Source organism: Neltuma alba, unplaced genomic scaffold, assembly GCF_004799145.2.
Source record: "Neltuma alba isolate B1F8T4 unplaced genomic scaffold, ASM479914v2 tig00004328_pilon, whole genome shotgun sequence".
Taxonomy (NCBI): Eukaryota; Viridiplantae; Streptophyta; class Magnoliopsida; order Fabales; family Fabaceae; genus Neltuma; species Neltuma alba.
The window spans coordinates 152887-172993 of record NW_021633657.1 but is presented as its reverse complement, the minus strand read 5'-3'; the positions used below and the strand labels follow the sequence as shown (position 1 = coordinate 172993).

Below are 20107 nucleotides of genomic sequence, written 5' to 3'. Positions count from 1 at the left end.
GTTTTTGTTCTCAAGCTGGCTGGACCTATTGATGAAGGGAGCTGCCTCCCCATTTCAAATGAACTGTATCTCACAATTCGCAAACGAGCTAAATGTTATCTCTCTTTCATCCTTTTGCTTTTTCATTTTTTATTTTTATCAGACTAACTTTGATTGCCCTGAATGTTTGGCAGGTTCTTGGAACACTAACATTGATAGTATTCTTGGTGAAAGGAGGTATTTTTAAATACAAAATTGAGAAGGCAGTAAATTAAAATCATGGGCAGGGCTTCAAGGGATAAGAGGGTACAGTTGATATCTTTCTCTGATTGTGTCTCTTACTTGCTTCTCTATGTTCTGCTGGATGTTTTCCTCTTCTTTTTACAGGATATCTACTACCGGAAAGCACAAGAAGAAGGTTGGCGTGCTCGAAGTGCCTTTAAACTTCTTCAAATAGATGAGGAATTCAGCATATTTGAAGGTGCGTGCCTTGTTGGTGAAATTCAGAATATCCAGCCACAATAACCATTTTTAGCTTGCTTTTCTTAGCATTTTGGAGAAACAAATGAATTCATTGGCCTGATCAGAAGGATTGCCCTCTGTTTTGTATTTGAGGTTGAGAATGTGACTAGTGTTGGGCAGAATTAGAAATTAGGCTTCGGAAAATATCTTAACATGCTTGAGTCCACAACTTTTACTAGAAAGCTTGGGCTTTAGCGTCTTAAAATTATCTAGAAGGTTTAGTGAGTTTTGTAGTTCACAATTTAACGGCGCAGCACGAACACACTTGTGTGCATGTGTATCTGTACAGCTGTATCTATGTGCCCAAATTCCCTCTCTTGGCTTACAGGTACTATTTCTTTTGCAGGAGTGAAACGGGTGGTAGATTTGTGCGCTGCCCCTGGTAGGCGTGGTCAGGTACTAGTGATTAGAAATATTATAATATCGAGTGTAAGAGAGATGCGGAGTAATACACAAGTAATGATCAATGCACTTCTGGTTTTCCTTTTCTCCTTTATGCTAAAAGAACACTGTTGTTAGAGGGTGAACAAAGAATACAACAAAAAGAGCCAGATTTACTAGATCAGCATGCTAGTTTAAGGGAAAAAGCATTGGCTGATCTAAAACAAATGATTTCCTGAATAATATTTGACATTATTAAGAATGGAAAACACACTCCATCTTGGAAATGAATTAAGTTATTGGTGCTAGAACATTGATAGAAGAATCTTGAGTTATGCTTGTGCATGTTCGTAACTCATATGGCTTTCACCTTAATCGTTGGATGATTCCTGGTTCCTTTATTCAGGTTTTGAGTCGTAAACTCTATCTCCCAGCAAAACTTGCACCTGATAGAAAGTAACTTTCTCGGAAAGTTCTTTGCTTTCTTCAGAATTTCCTTGATTTTAAGGTTTCTGTGCTTCAACTTAGAAATATGAATTAATGCAAGTTAGATTGGTACCAAGAACTTTCTTGTTTGGCTAGTATTGGTTCTATAAATTAGCGCTTAAAAGCATTTCTGTTGAGATATGCCTCACTAGCTGACGTTAGTTTGTTGCTGATTTTTAGGAATTAGTTGCAGTTTGAAAATAAATTATTAGAGTTTGATTCTGTCAAAGTTAGTTCCTATTTTTTAGCGATGTATTTGCTGATTTAGTGGGTTGCTATCAGTTGCTGATTCATAGGGATTTTAGCAGATTTTTATTATTTTATTGTTATGATTTAATGTCTTTAAATACTCATTTTACAGATTGAATAAAATACATCCTCAGAAATATTTTTCAGGGCTCTTTCTTCTCATTTTTGTTTTCAGTTTTCTTTCTAAAACCTTCAATTTCATTTTCCCATTGATGAGCTTTCGCATGATAGTGTGACCGTTAATCTTTGCTTTTGATTATTGAATATTGATACATTGTGCATTTTTGTATATTTCTTCATAAGCTATGTATAATTATTTTTCATTTGCCTAAAAACTTAAATAATTTAAGATGCAGTCACAAAGTGGTTGTTTTTCTTACGATGTTAGCAGCCATTGGATTTAGATTTCATGAACAATTAGTTATTATGCAAATCTGATGTTTAGCCAGTGATCATTGAAAACTCATTGGCCACTTCGGAAGTTTTTAAACCGTGGACTCACATTGTTTATTTTGTTTATCATGAAATTTATCTTCGAAAACATCTATCGCTTATGTTTTGATTATCATGTCATTTTGTCAAGACCATAAATTTCCTGCTACACTATGATATGCAGGGATGATGATCTTCCTCTTATAGTTGCTATCGATCTACAGCCCATGGCTCAAATTGAAGGTGTTATTCAGGTGCAGGGTGACATAACTAATGTCCGTACAGCTGAAGTGGTATGTACAGCAGTACTATCTCAAGTCTTCCATTTATGCCTTTAATTTTAGTAGGAAAACTCGTTAATAATAGCCAGTCTGTCTCATTGAATTTTGCTGAGAAGTTAATGTTTTGCTTATCCCTGTTAGATATAAATGATTTTCTTTTAGGGGTGGGCGGATGATGCATGATACCTAAGATGTTATGCTTCTGAGTCTGCTTGGGTTAGGATCCATTATTGAAGGATATGTTTAGATTATGAATTCATATGTTTAAATCATTTGTCTGCTATTTTATATTTCTATCATAGAATTATATAGTCGTTGCTCCTGATTTGTATAAATGTCAAATACGTACTTGCAACTCCCTTCTGCTGTTCTTTTCTTCTTGGAGATAAGAAAATCTGATGGTGGAAATGCAGTAAAGAAACAGAAGATAGCTATCAGATTGAAAGAAAGTCACTGCAATCCTGTGTAAAATGCAATTATGTACATTGTTGTAGTTTCTTGGTATGGTCACACAGGGTTATATGGATTTAGCGTGGTCTTTAAATGATCCTTTTATCTCATTTTCATCCTCTAGGAATTAGTTGGAACTTAAAAGTATAGAACTTGCTGTTTCAATGCTGCTTTTTGCTTACCAATATGATTTTCTCCAATTGGCTATTGTATCGAAGTATGATCAAGTGTCATTTGTCTTGTTTTCTTCAGGTCAGTAGACATTTTGCAAGGTTGACCTGGTTGTGTTTGATTGTGCTCCTGATGGTAAAGGGCGTTCATGATTGTAACTTCATAGTGTTTTGATGTATGATGTGTATAGTTATGTTCAGGCTACGAAACTAAGACTTGTTCCATTTTTTCATGCAGTCACAGGTCTTCATGACATGGATGAATTTGTTCAGTCTCAACTGATACTAGCATTAAGTACCCAACGGTTGCTGTGAACTTTTTTAATGTTCTTTGTCTCCCGCCCCCACCCTCCTACTTTTCGTCTGCTGTCTTGATACTTCCTCACAATTTGGAAACAAAAATATTATTGAAAGGGTGAATATATGCTGACCACTCAACTTTTATTCATTCTTCTATATTCTCCGGCAAGAAATGTATGCAATGATGTTTTTACCTCTCTGTTTTCAATCAATAAACTGTAATTCTCGATAAGCATGTCTTTTTGGATGGTGTGCATAAATAACCTTCCAAATATTTCTTCCTCATCTTGCCGGTAGTTTTATAGTCATGCTTGACAATCTTAGATTTTGGCTTGGGTTCGATCAAAATTTGTTATGTTGTAATTAACTTTTTAATGTCTTTTGTTTATATATTTAGTTATTTTTTCCATTTCGTCTGCTGTCTTGATAATTCATCACAAATTGAAAGTGAAAATCATATTTAAATGGTGCATGTATGCTGATGACTCAATTTTTATTCATTTCTGTTTATTCTCTTGCAAGGAAGGCATGTAATTATGCTTTGTTCTTTGTTTTCAATCTATCAACTTTTGTTCCTAAGAAGCACTTCCTTTTGGACAGTGCATATGAAATAAATCCCTAAATGATGTATTCCTCATCTTGCCAACAGTTTTATAATCATTCTTAACAATCTTGTTACATTTTGTGGAAGGTTAATGCTTATCGGACTACTTCTGGGAGGGTTTAACAATTGTTACTCATGTACTCAAGGAGGGAGGCAAGTCTATTGCAAAAATATTTAGAGGAAAAGACACAAGCCTCCTATACTGTCAGTTTTAATTTGATATTGACTTAATCCTGTTTTGCATTTATTTCTTCCAATCTAACCTATCTGGATAGTTTTTGTGACATCCATGTGAAGCTGACAATAGATGTTTTTCGGTGAGACTTATGATAGACACTGAGAAGTCAGAATGAAGAATAATAATATATGGAAAGAGTATAAGCAGTCCAGTGACATGAAATTTGTGGCTCTGAAAGTTAGGTCGCCATGTTTTATAGATGCCGATTTGGGTAAAACTCACCAACATCAGTTCAATCAGATTCTTTAGGAAAACGATGAGCTGACTAGATGATAAATAATCAATATAGTTGTACTTTGTTAGAAATGGAAAAGCTTGGAGTTACTTTATTGAGAATCAGAAAAACCCACTAATAAAAGTGGATTGAATTTTTTAAATTGATTCCGTGACTAATGGAAATTCTTTGATACGCTTAAAAGAACATACTCGATATCTATCTAATTAAGTCTACGCAAAAATCAAACGTTATAGATAAAAATAATATCAAAAGTCCTTCTATTGCTATTCAAAATGCAGAATTGCACATCAAATTTTTTTCTCAAAACTCATGTTAAAAAATTTTCTCATTCTTATTATATATGAGTCTGAGGGGTGTTGCCATATTCTGGGGAAAAATAAAAGGCTCTTTAAAACAAATAAACAAATGCTGTAATTGGTTGACAATGATATATTAAAATTGCAAAAAGACAGCGCTGGAACAGAGCGACTTCGTGCAGGGAAGATGAACCAAAATTACAAGACCAACCAATAAACCCAAACACCCTCCAAAGCTGTTTTCCCTTTTCAGCATTTTTCCATGAAAACTCTAAAAGACAAGTTTTTTTTATCACAATATATCCTATTTGAATCATTCTTACACCCATAGATATAAATTAAAAAAATATCAAGAGCATGCATGCCTTAAACTTCAGACTTACCTCAATGGAGCTTTCCTATGCTTCCCTTCAAACAACATTGACAATGCCGTTGTTATTGTGTGCGGAAGACGATGCCCAAGTTGAAAAATTTATTGATGGTTGTGATTTAGTGTATGAATGAGCAGTCAGATGTGCTCAATGAAAACGATGTCATTTTAATTAGTAAAATGTTTTCAAACACTAGATTAATTTAATGGCTAAGATTTGGCGCAGCTGATGGGGCATCAGAGAAGGCGTCTTTGACACCCCCTATCCCGCTTCATTCCATGGCTATGGGTGGGGGCAGCGAATCGAAGGAGATGAGGGCGCGAACAAAACCACACCCCCCCCCCCCGGGGGAGCCCCCCAAAGAGTGAATGAGGGAGATGATGATGAGTGATGATGAGATGGAAGAGTGAGAAAGCATGTGGCTGACATGTAAGCCATTTCTAGTCAAAATTGACGGTCGACGTAAATGAGGTTTAAAGAACGGTGACATTGTTACATTTTTAACACTTTCGGGATGACACTGCTTTAAAAAAAAAAAATTTTTGGATACCCATAACTTCTCAGAAAAATCTCTTAGAACAAAATTAAACCTTATCCCTTAATTATATTATTTGAAGGGTTTTAAAAAAATAAAACATAACAATATTATTTGACAGTTGTTTACTTAACTGTCAGGTATTTATTAATTATATTTGGCGGCTTACATAATAATTATCAAATATTTGACTTTTTTATAATAATTGACAAATATAAATTTGTGCGACTTTTGCTTCACCACCATAATTGATGGTTTTTCTCTGTAGTTAGCAAGTAATAAACGTCAAATATTAACAAATTTGTAAAAATGATAGTTCTTCGAGAATTAAGTGACCGCAAAAGCTACATTCTTGAACAAAATTTTGGTTGTAAAAAGCATATAAGGATAAAAACGAGGGATTAACATATTAAAAGACCAAAATTTAAGCCACTCCGTTAGAAAAGATTAAAGTCTAGGGACTAATTTCAACATTGGACAAATCAAATTATGGGGACCAAATTAAATGTTTAATCGCCCCGGGTATCTAATAGTACAGCATGTGAATGTATAATAGAAGGACTATTGACCATTAATAAAGAAATAACGCCGATAAAAAAACAAAGAACTAAAATTAAAAAACATTAAAATAAAATCATCTTCTTTTGTTTAATTAAAATGAAAAAAAAAAATCATGATGACAGCCGGATTGGAGGAGAAAGGGTTGACCAAAAATTTTTAAAAATAGTGCTCAATTTTGTAAGATTTGGGAGAAGAAGACAATAGTCGCAACTTCCAAGAAAAAAATGGTCCTTTCTTTTTTATGGTGTTTTGTGCTGTGCTTGTTATATATATGATTTAAAATGCAGCTCATGGGAAGGGTGATCTACATGTACTTATTTGTTTTGTATATGATGCTTCTTTGTTTTTCTCTCTTTTCCGCCTGATTTTGATCTTTCAACTCATCTCTCGTTCTTCAAGATTTGGTTGGCGAGTCACCATCTCATTTTGCTGTTCTTTTTGGTTTAAATCTCTGGTTCTTTGTTGGTTTGATCCCTCCCTTTTCATCCCTGGATGCTTCTTCGGGTTGATCTTCCTTTTCTTTTTCCACGTTGTTTACTAGCTTCTTTTAGGTGCCACGGTTGCAATTTCTATATGGGATTCGTGTTTGTTATCAGTATAGGCATCGTAGGGTTAATAGTCCTTAGCTATCCTAAGTATAGATCATATCTTATGTGGATAATATATATCAACCGTAAAATACTAAAATACTTTCGGATTAAATCAAGCTAGTTAGCTTTCAAGCATGCTTCTCACTTAAACCACGTTGCCTTGGTGTTTAGTCATCCCAGAATTATTAGAACCCTATAATCACCTTCATATATATGACTTTACTCTGAATTGTATTAGCATCTTGTTGATTTTATTTTTGAGTTAAGGTACAAGTCCAATCATTCATGAAGTATTCCGCCCTAAACACCTAACGCTATAAATTTTCTGAGTTCGAAAATACAAGTAAAATTTTTAAAATGATGTAAAAATATCAGGGCTACTAAATTAACCAACATTGATAATTTGCAAACATATATGTTAGTGAAAATAATGGTGCAAAAATACATATCGAGTTTTTAAAATAGTGAAAAAAAATGTCACTTTAAGTCAACTAACATTAACCATTTAAAAAGCAACCCCCCCAGATGTTGCACCACTAGGGGGTCTTTTGCCAAGATGCAATGGATGATTTAACGGTCATGACAGTTTGCCACCATTTAGATTATTAGCTAATATTCTAACTTTCACTCAATTTTCAAGTCGCATTAAAATATGAGACTATCATTTGCTAGCTGCAGATTATAAGCAGTGCAATAACTACTTTTAGCTTTTGTCTATTGACACAAGCACCTTTTGCCCCTGCTTCTTACGCTTGTTTGGGATTTCACGTCTGGGAAGAAGAAAGATTTATGATGTACTTGTTTTCTACATAATGTTTCTTTGCTTTTCTTTCTTCTCACCTGCTGTTTTTTTCCTACTGATCTCTAGTTCCTTAAGATTTGTTTTGGTTCTTTGTTTAGTAAGGCTCTAGTTCTTTGAGATCATTATAACTTCTCGGTTGTTGGTTAGATTTTTATCCTCCTCCTCATTGATCCTGTCTTTTTCAAGTTTTGGGTCATGGTTATATTTTGTTTTTCGAGTTCTTAATTGGTCTGGTCTTCTATAGAGATGGCCTATAGCTCTCATTTACGTCATTTAAATTTAATTTTGAACGGGTTTAAATTTAGCAGTTATTTAAAAATAAAAATTTGAAAAATAAATTAAATTGACAAGTACGGTGAGATTAAAAGTATAAAGAAGTATACCTGGATTTTACATTCGTATTGTTGCTTTAATTACGAGATCCACTGCTTTCATGAAAGGAGACGTGTAACATATTTGTATTAATTAGACAGGCAAAGAGTTTTTTTTTATCAGCATGCGTAACTTCCAATTCAAATGATTAAAAGAAATATTTTAGGAAAATTAATACACATTTTTTATATATGACTAACTTAGCTAATTTTCTTAAAATTTACAAATTGTTTATCTAACTCTTACATTTAAAACTAGAGAGAGCTAAGTAATATTTCGTATTTATATTTCACATCTTTTTTGACGTCATGTATATGTTTTCTTTATGAGTTTCTTGTTTGGCATACTACGCCAACTTCAGTGGCTATAACCCATATGCATATATTTATGTATATCTAATTTTATACCATTTGAATTAATTAATTTGCAGGAGACAATGAGTTCATCAGTAGGAACCGATGAAGAAAATGTAGAGAAACTACGAAGCAATGCTGGAGAGACAAGCGGTCAGAAGTATTTGACATGTACAAGCAAGAAAGGGCGCTACGCACGGCCATGATAACGGCAACAGGAGACACAATATTACACATGGCTGTGTCTAACGGTGAAGAGGAGGTGGTGGCGAACATGGTGAACATGTTAGTTCTTGAAGAGAATAATATGCCTCAGAATAATGTGGTACTTACAGTGGATGGAGACAACAAGGAACGCAGGAACATGAACATCGTCTTAGGGGCTGAAAATGATAGAAAGAACCCTCCTTTGCATTTAGCAGCATCAATGGGAAATATTGAAATGTGCAAGAAAATTAGTCGCGCAGACCCCTTCTTACTTGCTAGACGTAACATCGCTGGCCAGAGACCCCTTTTGTTAGCAGCTATGGCAAAAGAGAAGCTTTTCTTTGGCTTCATTATAACTATAGTGGAAGCCCTGGAGTTTCTTCAACTGACTTTACTCACTGTATAAGGGACAATGGTGATACTATTCTTCATTGTGCAATTGCACATGAGTATTTAGTTCACCTTTATAAAGATCTTGTGGGTGGCATGAGGCGCAACAAGGATGGGCTGTCTCCACTTCTTATCCTAGCAGCAAAGCGTTCAGCTTTTAAAAGTACTGCCCTTCTTGAACTATCATCCCTTGCCCATTCAGTTTACAGTAAGTTCCGTTATCTATGAAAGGAATGCGATGTGTACTTGTATATTTTTGTGTCCGGCGTTATGCTTGACTTTCTTCTGATGATGCATTTGGAGCTGCCTGTGACAATGTTTGAAAGTAGCATTTTATAATGTTGAATATGGTTGAGATTTCTCCTTTTTATGTGCATGTTGTTAAGAGTACAAATCTATATAAAGTCAAACACGCCAATCAGATATACAATAAGCACTTTTGGAAATAACTCATAAATGTTTAACTAAAATTTATGAAGTTTCTCATATTGAGGACCAAGCGAGAGTTTCAGAATGTGTCTTGCATTAAAAACAGAAGGGAGTGTGTTGTACTTCACATATCTTTTTGGAACTTTGAAGGGCATTTGAAAGTTGAGGAGAACAATCGGCCCACGACGTTTGAAGATTTGCAAAAGCTCGAGCTTATTCTGAAAAGTAAGTACGATCTACTTACATTTTACTCCCTAGCTATTTCTTTTGTCCATAATAAACGTGCATTTATTTTAATTATCAAAGCGTGCGAAATGACACTATTCACTGGTTCACCACTCTTGTGCTTTCTTCAATCAAGTGAGGTTCTTCCCTATGTACCGTCAAATTATAAAATGGATAAGAAATGATGGATCGGGAACACATACTGCTATTGCAAGCACTCATCTGCTATTGTGGTTGCTTCGCTGATAGTCATCTTTTCGTGGGGAATCTTCTCGTTGATTTTAACTTATTGATCATTTCATTATTTGAGTTACATTTCCAACATATTAGGATTATATCTTCACTCTTCAAATCTGTTTTCTTTCCCCCCTACTCAACAGAAGTTTTGGGGGAGAAATAATGTTAACAGTGTTTGGAAATCCAGTAGGATAGGGTTTAATTCTTGTATAATATGTGTTGAGATAATAACGAATTCTGTGCCTTAATATTTGCAGAAAATGAAGAAAACTTTTTGGTGATCAAGTTTATCAAGTTTATGTTGTTGCTACGATTCCTCCTGATAATCCTGCTGTCACCATTTTCTGAAGTAGGTAAGTCATGTCACGCAAGAGCGTACATCTGCAGTTTATTTGACTACAGACAATATTTAAGGATTAAGTTTTTCTCTAAATAAACTTATTACAGATAAAGACAGAGAGGAATAGTAGATGTCACCTAACACCAAAGTATTTACAGATAAAGACAGAGAGGAATAGTAGATGTCACCTAACACCAAAGTATATTTTTACTTTGATTCAAGTTAGATCTAGATCTGGAATATTAAAGAAATCGTTTTGAGTGGTGATGAAACTCCTCAATTATATTTTGCTTGTATAAAATAAATGGGAGTTTAGAGAAATTTTAACTCGAAATAATAGGAAAAAATTGATATTTTGAGAGCCTTAATATTGTTTCAGATTTGCAATTTTTTAGGGGCAAAGTGAGAAAATACAGAGCCAACTTCAGAGTAGTAAAACGTGGAGTTTTTGAAGAAAGTCTGAAAGCAATTGTACTGGCCAGCTGCACACAAATTCAACTTGCATTGAGGGACACGTGGGTAGTTCTTCTTTGACCAAGAATTGAAGTTGAAAATCAAGCGGGGCCGAATGGAAATTGGACGGAAATTAAAGAAAGAAGTGGGGACCAAATGATCTATGAATATAATATACATATTATTAAAGAAAAGGTGGTACACACTGGGGGATTACACATTTTTCGCTTTGCACCTTTTTCTCTCTCTCAACTTCGGATTCTCTCGCCTTCTCCGCCAAACCTCCCGTTCGCATCAGTTCAGCAATGGCAAAACAAATCCAAAGATCTACCCAAGCCACACCTGCGGCCATGAGGAGCTGAATCTTCTTCTTCTTTTGGAGATTCAACCGAAACCTGAGTTATGGAGCTTGAAAGGGAGTTTGCTCAGATTATTTTTCTGGAGTTGGAAACTCTCGTCTCTGTTCAAAATTTGTGATTCCTACTCTTATTAGCTGAGTTTGTGCATTTCTTTATGATTGTTTAATCAAGATTTCGAATTTGCTATGTGTTTAGGTGTCTAATGCTCTTTGTTTCAGAGTAGATTCAGTTGTGATTTTTGATTTGTTCAAATCAGATTCGTGACTAAGCTGATTAAAATTTAATGGATGCTGTTTAGTATTCATCTAGGAGTTCTGAATGCATTTCATCTTCTTAATCTTTGGAGGCATATTCAGATTTTTCTTCTAATCTAAACAAACTAAATCTTGATAGGCGGTGAAGGCTAGGTGACTCTCCAAAGGAATTCTTTCAATTTGTTGTTCAATTCTTTTCTTTTGATAATCTGTTTCTAATCATTTTCCTTCTTATTCTACTCTTTGAAAGAATTTCTGAACCAATAATTTGCATAGGATAACTTTTCTTCAACTTAATTTGCTGAGCATTCTATTAACTGATTTTTAAGGAATCTTGACTCCTCAAAAGATCGACCTAGGACTTGCACAATTTATTACATATTTTCTGCAAATTAGAATTTTTGATAAGCTCCTACGACTGAGCTCATCAAGTGGGTGAAGTCTAAAATGACCATATTTTATTTTAATCATTATAAATATAAGTTGTTTTTAAATAATAAATTGTTTACAACATTTTGTCCCTGCTAACCTTTGGATTCTTGATATTCACAGGAAGATGGTTGCAAGGGATACGAAAAATGAAGAAGGAGCATACATGGTCGCTTCAAATAATGAACCAACTTCTTCGACATGTTTCCGATGAAGATATGTAAAAAATAATAGAAAGAAATGCCTTTAAGGAGCTTTCGATTTCCCTGCAAACAGAAGAGGATAACGATAAAAGGACTTACGAAAATTTCAGATGTTGATTTATGAATGGTTGTTACTCTTATTTATTATTCTCCTGATCCTTAGTGTAAGATTTAGTTATCTAATTTAAGTAGATTAAGAATGTTAGTTAAATTAGTTAATATGATATGTTTTTTTCTCAAATACCTTGAACATCTTCCTTAATTCCATCTCTCCCTCTCTTATTTGATTATTATATCAATATGGTTAATTTAAAAAAAAAAACTTATAAATATGTGAAATAAGTCTTACATGTAGGACTAACATTAACTCTCCAATTATGTCCTATATTAAGGACATGAGGAGTATACTTTTCATGAATAGAATTTGACATTTTAGGGCTCAAAAATCATTGTTCACTTGTATGTAATAATGGTCATAAAAATTTTTTGAGTTCACTATCGCCAAAAGATAAAACTGCAATCTCGCATGCAGTTTTCTAAGATGTTTATTTATAAACATGCTGTGACACTATAGGGCTCCAGTACTCCATATTCTCAAATGCTCCTCTTCCAGTCATTCTATTCTCATCCATAATAAGTGTGCGTGTACAGTTCATTGTTCCTAATGCACACAACTACTACCGTGATAGTCGTATATGTATATGTACCGTAAATATGTATATATATTATGGTAAATATTATGAGTATATTTTTGTGCCAAAAAATAAATCTTGCAATTATAAACTAATCTTGTGACTTGGACTATAAATGGCATTGGTGGATAGAGTCAGAGTCAAAGGCATCACCAGCACAAGGTACAATAACAATTGAGACACTCCTAATGGTTGCTGTGAAGAATGGTGCGATGGAAATGGTGGAGAAAATTCTAGAATTATTTCCATCAAGGATTAAAGATATTAACGCTGAGGGAAAGAATATAGTTTTACTAGTAGTAGAATATAGACAATCAAATGTATATAGGTTTTTGTGCAAACAGAGATGGCCAATGTTCGACAAGTAGATAAAGAGGGAAACAATGCATTGCACTTGGCAGCAAGGTTTGGAGTCGAGCCTGATTGGCTCAATCCCGGGGAAGTACTCTCCACATGAGGGGAAATCAAGTGGTTTGAGGTGTGTATAGATCTATTTGCCCTTTTTTTTATTATTATTGATGAGGTTAACATTAAAATACTGATAAAGAAAGTCTTATTAATGAATAAATTAAAGCAGACCACTATTGCAAAGATCTATTTGATTTTAAAATATATAAATACATTAAGTAGGTGTATGTATATCTAGTGATGCAGTTTGTGAAGAATTCAATGCCTCATGACTTGTTGGAGAAATGCAATAGGAAAATGGAGACCCCCAGCGACATCTTCAAAGAAAGTCACAAAGAGCTTATGAGAAGTGAGGGAGAATGAGTGGCTAAAACCTCACAAGCATATTATGTGGTGTCGACCCTAGATGCTTCAGTTGCCTTTGCCACACGTATCACTGTGCCTGGTGGTTATGATGATAATGGCTACGCAATCCTTAGAAACGAGACACCAGTATTCAAATATTTTTCAAACTCTTCAACTGGGGCCCTCTTTTGCTCTCTCTTTTCCACCATCTGGTTCCTGTCCATAGTTGCTTCTCCTTCCCGATCTATTCATTCTTGGAGGTACATTCCTTTCAAACTTTATGCTGGTATGTACTTCATGTTCCTCTCCATTGTTTTTTTTTTTTTTTGGATCTCTTTCTGTGCTGGTCATTTCTTCATGGCGGATGATCACAATAAAAAATTGCACAAGGCGCTTCCAAATAGTATTTCGCCATCAATGGTGATCTTCCTCTTGGTTGTCAGCCAACTCCCCACATCATTTGGTCCTGCGCGGTCTAGCATTTTGCCCCCATTCCTCTCCCTAGACGCAAGGCCACTCATCCCATTGAGTACCGGAGGACCAAGAACCAAAAAAAGGGTACTGATTTGAACTCCCAAAATTGAAGTGTTTTATATCATTCAAACAACAATCACCTCCGTCATTTTTATTTTATAAGCTTTTGTATGTGATCCGATGTTTTTATGTACTTAGTGTTTGCAATGTGTAACCATACTCTCGCTCGTCTTACTCTAGTTTGAGTTTTATGATTAATTATATTTTTCCAGCCTCAATCATATATAGCTTCATCATTGATGGTTCAAAACGATCAACTTATTCAAATATTTGACTTAACCTTTTTTTTTCCCCTCACCAATGATTTGACTTAGGGTCCTTTTAAAATAACTTATAAATATCTTTTTAATCGTAATTTATGCAATATAATATAAGCATATGAAAGGAGTTTTGTCTCGACTTATATGAAACGTGCTTAACAGGCCCTTGATTTATTGGATCGATTAGTTAAATTATTGAGTAATTTGACTTATATCTTTTTTTTTTATTGATTTTAACCTCCAAAGCTGCTTCAAGATCAGTTCTCAAATGCCTGCAATTTTAACTAGACTTGTAAATTGTTAAATTAAACTTGTTAATTTTTAAAATTGTCTTATAATTAAATAACAACAAATGTTTAATGAACAGTGCAATTTCATTGTGACACTTGTGTTGGAGGAAGAATTTTTTAGATGAAAAATATGACCAAGTAACCTAGCACGTGATAGGTGGTGGGCAGCGTCACGTGAGGCATTGGTGGCCTGTCATTATTTTTTAACGGCGATTTCAGCGTTAATTTTTTTTTTTTTTACCTCCAACAGCAATTTTTGTCATCTCTAATAATATTAGCAAAATTGTTAAGATAAAATCACTGCTAAAAGTCAAAAATTTTTTCAAATGAATGCATTGTTATTTAATGTGACCTGGTCAATGTTTTAAAAGCCAGACTGAAAGTTGAACCGATGAAATCAGCAGGTCATGATTCAAATGATCGGATGGGTTGAATCCTTCAGTCTGGCAGTAATATAATAATTAAATAGCAATAATACTATACATACGTATAACTATATATAGCTAAGAAATATAATATTAAAGTGTCAGAAAATACCACCATATGTCAGATTATCAACATATATCCAGTAATAAAGTAATGTTATAAAATGTTTTTTAAAAAATAAAATTAAATACAGACCTAACTATGAGGGAGGCAAAAAATAATGTAAAAATATTTATCGACATTAAATAATATTTAATAATTATTAAATTCGTTTTGTAAACTTATTTGCTTTGATGACTTGACGACACCCATACTGTGGCGAAATTTATCTCTTCCTACCTCCTTCCCCACTCAATTTTATAATCAAAAGAGAATGAAACTCTACCAAAAGGTAACCCTACTTGGGTTTGTGATTGACGGTAGATCTGGTTAGTTATTAGTTATAAGATAATCTCTATTTTCTCATCTCTTCAATGGATCTTTCTTACCTGCTCTTAAACTCTTTTTCTTCATCTCCTTCTTCAACCTCTCTCATTTTTCAGATCGTTCGGTTTTATTAAACTCATTCCGGTTTCTGCCCCAAACACTGGTTTTGAACAGGTCAAAACAACCCAACCACATAGATGATCCATTCATGTGAAACAAGCCATCAAACATGCCGATCCACGGTTAGACCGGTCCGGCTTTCAGATCATTGGACCTAGTCAGTTGGCCGAAGGATCTCTTAGATCCCATCTCATGATTTGGTCCAAATAAATATACAACTTGACTCCATAAATTCTAACCTGCTTTGTGTAGCACATCTTTTAGACGGCAGGTAAAAAAATAAATTAACCTATTCATGATGAAGATTATTATAAAAGAACAGTAAAAAGAGGATGTGGAAAATCGATTTGAATGATCTCATAGTACTTATATCTGAAAAAAACAATGTTGCGAAAGACAAATAATACTAATAAACTTAAAGATATAATATAATACATATTTATATAAGAAAACCCCCTATTCCGCCTCAACATTTTATATTTCTACCTGGCTAGGTGAATTTCCTTGCATTGCATAAAATATAAAAATACATGACCCGCACAATTTAAGGCCTAAAATTTATGGCTTGACATATATTCCTTTGATCTTATTTATAAAGTAGAGAGAGTTTTTTTTTAGTTCTATTTATAAGTCATTTCATCAAATTTATCACATAGATATACTATTTTACCCTCAATATATTATTTTACAAATTATTATTTTTTCAGAAGTGTATATATTAAATAAAAGTGAAGTTTGAAAGTTGTTAAATTTTGACATAGCATTAAGTAGATTTAACTTTTTCTTGGTTATGATAAAATATACTGGATGTAACTTATAAATAGGGCTATATAAGTACTCCTATAAACTTTACATTTTATGTTAATGATTATATTCAATTATAAATGGATTCAACAAACCATGATCTTATTTTAAAAAAAGTTACTCCTCTCATCCTATTTATAAGGCAGTGAGAAAAGATATTTTTTTGTCCTATTTATAGAGCACTGAGAGAAATTTTTTATATGAATGTACAATTTTACCCTTTATTTATTATCGTATTGATTTTGCTTACATGAGGTATAATGTATATTAAATAGGGATAAAGTTGGAAAGTTGTTAAATTTTAAATGAGAGTTAATGAAGTTCATGGTTTTTTTATCTGTGTGAAACATATCGGAAGTTTCTTATAAATAGGATTAGAGGACTAAGTAAAAGTAAAAAAAATGGCATCTAATTCGTCGAGTCAATATGTCATACTCAATTCTCTTGCCCTTCAATCATCCGTGAAATAATTGGACCACTTAATTTAACGAAACTTGCCTTCTTAAATTGTAGCAGGAAGCATTATTCCACTAATAGCAAAAAGCTATTGCAAAAGGAATATGTGAATCTTGATACAAAAGGATGGTCCTTTTTATTGTCTAAAAGGAAACAAAACCGTCAAAGTCACTATATCAATGGTCATCTTCTTGTGTAGGCGGCCTTTACAGCATATCCATTATTGTGAGCGGAAATTTGCTCTCCCTCATATCTTTAATCTAATTTGCTTTAGGGTTTGTTTGGTATGAGTGAAATGGAGGAAAAGGAAAGAGGAAAAATTTCAATGAGCTCGTTTTAAAAAATTGGAAAAATAGGGTTCTTTGTTGGAGAAAAACTTCACTCCTATTGATGGTCTTTGGAGTTTCTCTGAGTCTCTGGTCATTGAAGACATTCTCCATTTTATTTCTTCATTCTCTAATACTTAATGTTTGTGTAGGCCATAGGCATCAAGTGTCTAGTATTCTTCATAAGGTAGCTACTTCTACGCTTTATTGTTATTTGCAAATCATTTGGTATATGACTTTTCCAGGTTATGATTACTAAAAAGTATCAGTTTAGTGCCACCTAATTTTCTTTGTGGCTTTAACATCGTAGTGCTACCGATTTTATAAATGTTTATTTGACTAAACTTTCTTCATTTGATTTTTGGATATGAAAATAGTTAAATACGCAAGGGCTATCCGGCTATATGTCTTTAACATGCCCTCTGAGTTGCATCTAAAGGTTTGGTTAACTAAATGTTTTAGATTGCAATTTAATTTACAGTGCCAAATATATAGATGGTCAAGGTGTCAAATTAAACTGATAATATAGATTACTTCCGGTTCTTAATATAAGAGCTAGTTAACTAATTTGGGTAAATTAAGAAAGTTGGTTGAGTTAGTTATTTGTAATAATTAAGTGTTATCTTCTCTAAAATATCCTTGCTAATCATGTACTAAATAAAATTACCATTTAATTAAACTTTTAATATGTGCAACTGCTACAAGGATTATTTTGAAAAAAATAGATAAATATGAGAGACAAAGTGGATTAGGTCCTATATATAGGACCAAATTAAAAGTCAAACTCTAACAGGTTGCATTCGATGCCATCTTCCTTATATACGGAAGGATACAAGGGTTTGTGTCTCTCTAGCGTTACGTTGTGGCATTAAAAAAACTAATCTATTATTTTCAAAATAAAAAATTGGATTTAGGATAAAAAAGATTAGGGAATAAGAAATTTGAACATTTCAAATCGTTGCAAGTATAGCATGGGATCCAACTAGAGCCTTTCGAATTCCCCCATTCACGTGGTCTCCATTCTCCCTACTTCATCGTCTTCCTTGCATCACTCTAACCAACTCTACTTTTCCAGGTCTGTTTTATTATATTTGTCTCAGACTCATTCTGGTGAAGATAGCTTTACCTGTAAAGCACATGGGATGGAAAAATAATGCTCCCTCCTAAATGTAAGGATCATTTTATAGTATAAATAAGGCTCATTTAGGACCGGGGGAGTATTATATTTCCATGCCTCTTGTTTATATATAAAAGACTAATTTTTCTTACATCTAAAATAAAAAATCCTAGTTTAAAATAAGGTAAACTACTAATAAATTTTAAAAAAAATTAGAATAATTCAAAATATCTAAAAGATATATCAAATTTTCCAAATAATCCACTAAATATAAAATAATTCTTTTAAATAATGTGGTTTTTTAGATTTTTTTTTCTTTTAGTATAATGCTACTTCCAGTCCTTAATATAAGAGTTACTTGACTAATTTGAGTAGATTAATAAAAATTGTCAAATTAGTTGTTTCTAATAAATAAGTATTATTTTTTCTAAAATATTCTTACTAATCATGCCCCATTTGATGGAGTTTTTAACATTTGCAACTATTATAAGGACTACTTTGAAAAAAAAAAGGTTAAATATGAGAGACAAAATAGATTAAGGTCTTATATTTAGGACCAAATTAAAAGTCAAACTAACTCTTATATTAAGGACTATAAATAGTATTTCAACAAAGAACAAAAGTAAGAGCAAGTACAAGTAGAAAAAGAAATCACAAATTCATTAAGTAATATCGATATAGCAAGACAAAATTATGTCAAAACGAAAGAGATAAATTAAGTTTGCCTATTTTGTGTAATGTTGACGGATGGTAAAACATAACAACTCTTTAATGCTAGTTCTTCAGGTCAAATTGTGATGAAAATAGTTTGAGTGGGGAAGAGAGTTGAGTATGTGTTAGAATTAATTTTTTTAAGAAGTAATTTTATGGGATACGAGATTAGTATGTAAAAGAAAATTTTTATTGGGAAGCATTTTTTTTTAAAGTGATTGTAAGGGTTGCCAAACTCCCCCTAAAATAGATTGTAGACTGAGTGGAGTGGTTGGTAGAACTGGAAACCAAGAAGCTTAGCCTTGGCTGGTGATTATGCTTCGTGAAAGCACAATAGTTTGTTGAGCTTTGAATATATAGGGTGAGAAAGGGAGGAAAAAATTTCAACAATTTTTTTTTTGGGACGAAATGTAACAGGGGCTGAAGTTTCCCAGACTTTTCTGATGTGTTAAGGGAGGCAAGGTACTAAAAACCGGACTACTCAATGAATTGATTGAGGTAGTAGGTCAAGGGTTAATGAGTCAGATTGGAGTTAGGCCGAAGTCATACTGGTATAATTAAAATAATATAATTTTTAATAATATAATAAATATTTTAGATAAAATAATGAGAATAAAACATAATATAAAAGTGAATTTTAATTAATAATAATAATAGGTGGCAATAGATATTAATATGATCATATTGTTAAACTTTTTTCATTAGCAAAAATGAATATCATTAAAAAATTTTATTTTGAAGAATCCATAATATGCATAGATTTAATATTGCTTTTAAAACTGTTAGAAATTAAATCAAAACGTAAAGAAATAAATAAAAAAGGAATTATGATGTGTGTGCGTGTGTAATTTTTTTGCACTGGACTTAAACCTATAGATTCAACTATATATGGGAACCCGTGATTTGCGACCTTTTTTAGATGACTTCTTAAAGTTTTGTTTTCTCCCAGTGCACAGACTTGCTCCATCTTTTCACGCAACTACACAACCTTTCATCCTCCATGCCTTTTCTCCCTCTTCAGTTCTACTTTTTCTTCCTCTTCAGTTTCACTTCACTTTCTTCTATCTTCTGTTTTGTAGCCCTACTCGGCATTTTATTTTCCTCTCATCAATGGTTTTGTGCTGTCCTCTTCATTAACATCTGATCTATTCTATGCTAGGTAATTTTTTATATTATTTTTGTTTATCTTTTTAAGATTTGTTCTTTCTTATAACGTTTCTCTCACTCTCTCTCTCTGAGTCTTCTTGCAAGTTCCTTTTTTTTTTTTTTTTAATAATGGCGTTGTGCCTAGTTGGGAGGACAAAAAATATAACTCGAGCAACCCATTCAACCCAGTGTGTTAGGCCGGTTTATATACAAAATGGTTCGCTCCAGTTCAGATTTATTCTGATTTAATATAAAAATCAGACCGCACAAGTGGCTGGTTCGCTAGTTTCATGCCTGTACCGACCAGTTT

General features: G+C 33.3%; 1 pseudogene; it reads left to right on the top strand.

Annotated features, from left to right (window-relative positions):
* Positions 1-253: 253 nt before the first annotated feature.
* On the top strand, positions 254-4069 carry LOC114744293 (putative tRNA (cytidine(32)/guanosine(34)-2'-O)-methyltransferase; annotated as a pseudogene).
* Positions 4070-20107: the final 16038 nt, after the last annotated feature.